This window comes from Penaeus vannamei, chromosome 15 (genome assembly GCF_042767895.1).
Source record: "Penaeus vannamei isolate JL-2024 chromosome 15, ASM4276789v1, whole genome shotgun sequence".
In the NCBI taxonomy this organism is placed as follows: domain Eukaryota; kingdom Metazoa; phylum Arthropoda; class Malacostraca; order Decapoda; family Penaeidae; genus Penaeus; species Penaeus vannamei.
Genome location: NC_091563.1, coordinates 37,552,731 through 37,560,230, shown reverse-complemented (window position 1 = coordinate 37,560,230; position 7,500 = coordinate 37,552,731). Strand labels below are relative to the sequence as shown.

At 37.1% G+C, this 7,500-nt stretch overlaps 2 non-coding genes across 2 annotated transcripts; both read right to left on the bottom strand.

The window, feature by feature from the left end:
• Positions 1-3,098: 3,098 nt before the first annotated feature.
• TRNAH-GUG (transfer RNA histidin (anticodon GUG)) lies at positions 3,099-3,170 on the bottom strand. The gene has a single exon. It is a non-coding gene; the product is annotated as a tRNA-His (tRNA).
• A 969-nt stretch (positions 3,171-4,139) lies between these two features.
• On the bottom strand, positions 4,140-4,211 carry TRNAH-GUG (transfer RNA histidin (anticodon GUG)). The gene has a single exon. It is a non-coding gene; the product is annotated as a tRNA-His (tRNA).
• Between the last annotated feature and the right edge of the window lie 3,289 nt (positions 4,212-7,500).

The following is a 7,500-nucleotide window of genomic DNA, read 5'->3' as shown; positions in this document are numbered from 1 at the left end:
ATAACAATGCGATTATAATGGTATAAAATAACAAGTACTAAGGGTAATACAATTCTAAGAATCACTGGAAAAACATCGACTGTTGGAAAAGGAAAATAAAAGAGGAACACACACACATGTATATGTGTGTATGAGTGTGTGCGTGTGTGTGTGTATGAGTGTGTGTCTGAATGTGTGCGTGTGTGTGTGTGTGTGTGACCAGGACTTATATTAGCTCATCACTTTCAGGGGATCTTGCCACATGAACACTATATTTGTTATATGTTAACGTAACAATTATTTGTGCAAAATCACCTGAGACTTTACCAGCGGGAAGCTAAATCAGACCTATTTATTGATAAAACTAACCTGTTACTGCTGACAATTATTGCCAACTTCAAAATAGACAAAATTCCCGTCAAAAGCCTCGAACTCGCTCGCAGTCATGTCTCAAAGCCGGTTCACCTCTCCCGTCGATGACGCTATTCACACAATGCACCAGTATTATCGCGCGAAATTTGAATATATTATTCTAACTACATATGTATATATACAAATATATATATATATATATATAAATATATATGTATGTGTGTGTGTGTGTGTGTGTGTGTGTGTGTGCGTGTGTGTGTGTGTGTGTGCGTGTGTGTGTGTGAGTGTATGTATGTGTGCGTGTGTGTGTATAATATATATGCATCTATGTTGTTAAGCACAGCTCAAATTTGAATTTAGCGCGCAAGACGGCGAATTGTCATGCATTTTTGTTTACTGTTTGTGGGTCATAGGAAATGTAAATGGATTATTTTTATGTTAAAGATATGTATTTGAAGTTTATTATGATTCTTATAACCATGCAATTATGTAATTTCATATGTTTTGAACACTTCTGAAATTGTGGATACAGCTGGTTTGTGGTGTCTGTGAGTAGCGCCCTTCTTTTGGCGGGTCAGACAATGGTTCGTTGTGATTTTGGAAAATATTATATATATATACATATATATACACACACACACATATATATATATATATATATATATATATATATATATATATATATATTCTCTGCGCAGATTGATAATAACGGAGATATAGAGGGTATAAAATCCACGATTGCCAGAAGCCACGGCAACCTTCCGCCTCCAGCGCCGCGACAAAATGACAAAAAGTCGTTAAGGGCGACGGGAAATCGGACGGATTTGTAGCGGATGACGTATGCAAGGGAAATCAAATGAGCCAATTAGATTCGAGACTGAACGTGACGTGAACATAGACACTCAATAGAACCAATCAGATATGGAATATATCATCACGTGACAATAGAAGCTGGGCCTAGGAGAAGGCAGATAAAAATTTAAATCAGTTCCTTCATGGCTAGACAGTGTGTAGTTTGTGAGAAAAGTTATTTCGATTTCACTGCGAAATATCAACAAAATAACGAAACAAGCTTACTAAATCTACATCATGGTGTACTGCCAGTGGAAGTACAATGCCCGCACTGTAAGATATCGTGTCATTACAGAAATGACAGACACCAGTGGGTTTGTGGTGCATGATAAAGGATTAGAAAAAACAAAACGAAGAAAGTAGTGTAACTTTGTTGTAAGTGAACGCAATTCCCACCAACAACAACCTGGAATACCCCAACGATCCCAGTGACCCGCAGCCTGGCCCGTCTGGAGTTAAGGCTTCAGGTAAGATGAGGTTAAAACTGTCCCTGGGTCTGGGCTCTCTCCTGTCGGAACATACAAGGGGAAGATTTTGCAGACCAGGAGAGGGGGGGGGGCGTCCTGAAAGGGGGTATAAGGGGACCAAGCCCTCTATATCTACTGAAAAGGTGTCAGATACCTAGTTTACCCTTGCTCTATCCTGTCGGAACATACGAGGTGAAGATTTTGTAGACCAGGCGGGCGTAGTGGGGGCGGCAGCCCCCCTGAAAAGGGTTTTCATAGGGCGAAGCCCTCTATACAACCCGGAAATGTGTTAATTTACTATACTTATTAGTATACCAATATTTCTCCGATATGTGGGCCTACCATGCCCTCCCCAGCTATCGTAGTCGATATCATAGTTATGCTTCGTTTGCCAAGGAAATGAGTGCTAGATTCGTTCGAAATACGACGAAAGCTATTGGAAAATTATTCTATTCACCCAAAAAATGGTGTGGGGTTGCACTTCCAAATTTACCATATATATATATATATATATATATATATATATATATATATATATATATATATATATATATATATATATATATATATATATATATATATATATATATATATATATATATATATATATATATATATATATATATATATATATATATATATATTATTATTATTATTATTTTACTTTATTCTTTTCCAGTCCTGCTCCAATATTTGTAAGGGTGCTTTGGATAGCCTAAATTATATTTCGTATATCCAATTTTAAGTTGTTCCTTGTCTCATTATTTTGTACTTACAGACTGAGGGCTGGTAATGACCTTTACCGTTCTCCTGTCCCATTAACCCTACCACTCTACCCTATGACCTTAACCCGTGCCTGCTCTGCTCTGGAGAAGTTTTCCTTATTTTCTGCCCTCGCCAAACTAACGTAATATTTTTGCTAAATTCTGATAGCAAATCATAAATCGGTAAGGGTTCCGGGTATCTGCCTGAACTTAGGAGTTGATGGCTTAACAGACTAGGCGGTGGATAGGGTGGTGGTGGTGGTGGGGGGAGGGGGGTAATGTTCCCTATACTGTAATTGTGTGTCACTAAAGCGTATTTGTATCTACTCAATCCATCTAGAACATACGAAGTGAAGAGATTCCAAACTAGGCAGACTGTGATCAGAGAAATGGTTTATGAATTGCGGTGAATGAGTGTCACAAGAGGTAAAATATTGAAAAAATTACCTAGGTCTTTCATTCTGACCCCGCAATTTTCCTGATACTGATCATGTCTTCCCCAGCTCCCGGGGCCCATATCAATTTTCTTCTTTTTTTGAGGAGTTTTTGAGACGAGACATACCAGGAAAACATTTTCACTCGGAAATCGTTGTCAAAGGTCATTTCCCAAGTCAATATTATCATCGAGGTCATAATTTCTGCCATGGTTAGTAAAAATATTTGATGCCGTGACCAGGATTCGAACCTGGGTTATTGCGGCCACAACGCAATGTACTAACCACTATACGATCACGGCCGCTGCTTCAGATATATGTATGTGCTACCACGTAAACTTTTAATAGCGAGCGACACCAACAAACTCTACGGAACATAACACCATATATATATCTATGATCTCTCTCTCTCTCTCTCTCTCTCTCGCTCTCTCTGTATATATATATATATATATATATATATATATATATATACATATATATATACATATATATGTATGTATGTATGTATATGTATATACATATGTATAAATAATACATTTATAATATATATATATATATATATACATATATACATATATATATATATGTACACATATATGATAAATACACACACACACACACAAAGACAAACACGCACACGCACGCACGCGCACACACACACACACACACACACACACACACACACACACACACACTCACACACACACACACACACACACACACATACATACACACACACACACGTCCACATACACACACACACACGCACACATCCACTCACACATATATAAATGTATGTGTGTTTGTCGGATGCTTTACTATACTTATACACATGCATATGTAGATAAGTATATATTTGAATATTAAAGTAGGTTTTGATGTTATTTCTTTGTTATTTTCGTTAATCAATCGATTATTTTACATATTCATATCCTTATCTACCTTGTTAAAACGTGGCATCGGAAAAACAACACACCAGTTTACCCAAAAGAAAGATAAGAAAGAAAAAGAAGGCTGAAGTATGCAGTTGAAAGTCCATGTGTATTCATGTGACTGCTGTAGCTCTCCTTAGCTTAGTAAAGTGCGTATATTAACTACAGAAGCACTTCAAAACAATTGTTGAAGGAATGTTACACATTTCTTACTCTTGACATGCATGGGAAGCCTATAAGATAGAGTTAAAGTCATTAATATTATCACTATCATCAATAGTAGTATCATCACCATTGATTTAATTATTAATGGGATCAAAAGCCTGAAAAATGTATTGCCGTGACCAGGATTCGAACCTGGGTTATTGCGGCCACAACGCAATGTACTAACCACTATACGATCACGGCCACTGTATCAGATATACAGTAGATAGCCCACAAACTTTCTAAAGATACGGCTACTGGGAAAAAGTCTACGGGAGGCAAAACCCAAAGACTAGTGCTGTCTATTCCTCCGTGTTGAATTAATATCAATCAGCAATGTGTTTATTGAAAAAAATCTATCTCGTAATCTTGGACACATTCGTATATGTTCAGAAGACAACTTCAGTGCTACAACACTTGATGCAGGCTCGATTAAAAGATTCGGTTCTGTCCGTATTGTGTACGTATGTGTCTATATCTGTATCAGTCTGTCTGTTTATTTTTCTGCCTGTCTGTCTCTGTCTGTCTGTTTGACAGCCTGTCTCTGTCACACACACTCTCTCTCTTTCTCTTTCTATTTCCCTCCCCCCTTTCTTTCTTTCTCTCTCTCTCTCTCTCTCTCTCTCTCTCTCTCTCTCTCTCTCTCTCTCTCTCTCTCTCTCTCTCACACACACACACACACACACACACACACACATATATATGTATATATACGTACGTTTGCACAAACACGCAAACATCTATATGTGTATGTGTGCATCTGCGTGAATGAGCATTTGTTTTAGTGTTATTACCAAGGTATCATAGGCATTGCCTACGAAACCCAATGTTTAAATAGAATTGTGTTTATTTTTTCCATCACTGATAACAACTAAGGACATTTGATTATCTTGTATCTGTGTCTCAATCACCATCTTAAGAGATAACGAATGCTATCAGCAAGTAGCGATCGATCAATGATACAGTAGGGTACACTATTAAATGCTTTCATTCCACCCACTTGCTACTATTTGTACAATATCCAATTGTTAGGGGATTTTGAGGAAATTACGAATGATTGGAAACTTTTTGATGAGGCTTAGATAGATATTCATCGATGGGAGATTCATTTTATAAAAAAGTGACTTGTAGCTTCATTTGGCAGTATGTCCTGGTAAATTCGGTTTCTTATGTGAGATTGATTAAAACCAAGTTCCGCGTTAACAGTAGTCAGATCAGGTGTTCTTAACCTTTTGATAAATCTAGACTGCCAGTGGATTGGCCGATATTGTTCCATAACAACTTCACTCAACTATTAAAATTATTGTCCCTAATCCTATTGGTTTTAAAAAAGATGATTAATTCTTTCTGCTTATTTCATTCATGGGAGTTTATGGTAGCACTTAAGTCTGGTTTTAAGATATGGAATAAGAGTATTAGTTCACTATCTAGCATTGTACCCAAGTATAAATCTGTACATTAAATAGATACGAATAAAGATCTAGTCCCATGACCCCAAGGAGTAGGATAGCCTCGGTTAAGAACCCACGATTTAGATGACAGAGTGCTATAGCGTGACAGCCGCCCCTCCCCTCCCCCCTATGAGATATATCTATTGATTCTTCACACAGTCAGATCATAAACAACTTGCCACATCCTTATATTCTTTTCAGCGTAAATACACAGATCAGGGTGGAAAACGTTACTGATACTCTTAAACGATATTTGAACATAGTAGTAGGGTATTTAGTAGATATTATACAAACTTGACGTTTCGCTTTCTTTGGGGTAAACTGTTTTTTCAAAGATTTCCTAAACCTTCGGTATATGTAAGATTCCCCAAGTGAAGTTGAAATCGAGTCCTCTTAAAGGGGTTCCGAGGCCATTAACGAGGCTAAGGTTTTCCACGCGCAGACTTTATACACCGACAAGTCCATTACATTGCCGAGGTGTCGAATAGAAAGTTGTGTAGCACTCTGCTTAGCGGCTCCTGCGTTGTAGCCACTACGATCCAGGTTCGAATCCTGTTCACGAATAGGTTGTAATTCATCTTTCTGTTTATCAGTCATTCAATTACCACTGCACCATAACCATACAAGACAGAGACGTCATTTCTTTCCATGCTTGAACATCAAGACCTGCGTAAAATTAATGAGTATTCGCAGTAAAAAGTAATTAGTAATTTAGTCGAGAGGCACTGTGGGTCGAACACCGGACGGCCATGAAAGTATCTGTTCCGTTTGATGTCTGGAGTCCGCCGGTATAATTTTCCTGATGAGGGATTCAATGTCGGACCGTTAATGAGGTTATGCAAAGGAGTTTTCCCTCTAAAAATATATATTATCATTAGTGAGTTTGGAAGCGACCATTTTAAGATTTTTAAAATTATGATTATGAAAACCAAGCCCGGGTTTTGATATAACTTAAGCAATCTACAGTCCAAGGCGACACAGTCTAAAATAGGGGTACTTTGATCTATTTATGCCCATTATATATCTAAAAAAGATACATAGCGAAATTAACATTCACTTCATCATCCTACCTATATTTATGTTAATGAAAAGACAACAAAAGTGTGGTTTTACTAGCATACTGCAGAAGTTACTGATTATTTACCATCATCACCACCACCACCTTCACCACCACGATCGTCATTATCATCACAATCATCACCATACTGCAGAAGTTGCTGATTATTTTTCATCACTGACACACTGGGTTCAATTTGCTTTTTTCTCGCCATTTAAAGTGGTTAATTGCGTGGAAACCAGAGGGATACGAGCATTTAATGTTTTACCTAAACAGTTCTACCATTAATATGTCTGAGGAGTGAAGAAGCAGAGGAATATATGTTCTAATTGGGTTCAACTCGATGGCATTGAGGAGGTGATATTAAAATAATTATGCTGCTGGTGGTGATGGTGATGGTGATGATGATGGTGGTGGTAATGGTGATGATGGTGGTGGTAATGATAATGATGGTGGTGGTGATGATAATGATGGTGGTGATGATAATGATGACAATGACGATGATAATTTGATTACCGTGATACAGTGTCATTTTTTCCATACAGAAAGAAAATCTATCTAAATCATATATAAACTTTTGAACAATACGGGAACATTAGTGAGCTAGAGCGACAATAAATTCCGTTTTTCCATTCCAGTTCACATTATGTATAATGTGCTAGAGTAGTTAATTCCATTCAGGTGAATTAGAACGAAGGGCGAGGTAAACAGACACAAAGGAATGTAGATTTTTTTAATACATTAATATATATGCATGCAAATATATATATATATATATATATATATATATATATATATATATATACATTCGCGATCTCACATATTTATATGAAACGTATAATTTTCACTTTTTTGTGCTCTAATAACTGTACACGCTATAGGAGTTGCCCCCTTGGGCTAAGCTTTACATCAAGTAAGGGTTTGAATACAGGAAACGCACATTATGGTTTCTTTAGATAACTGATTCCGGACTTCGAAAATAATT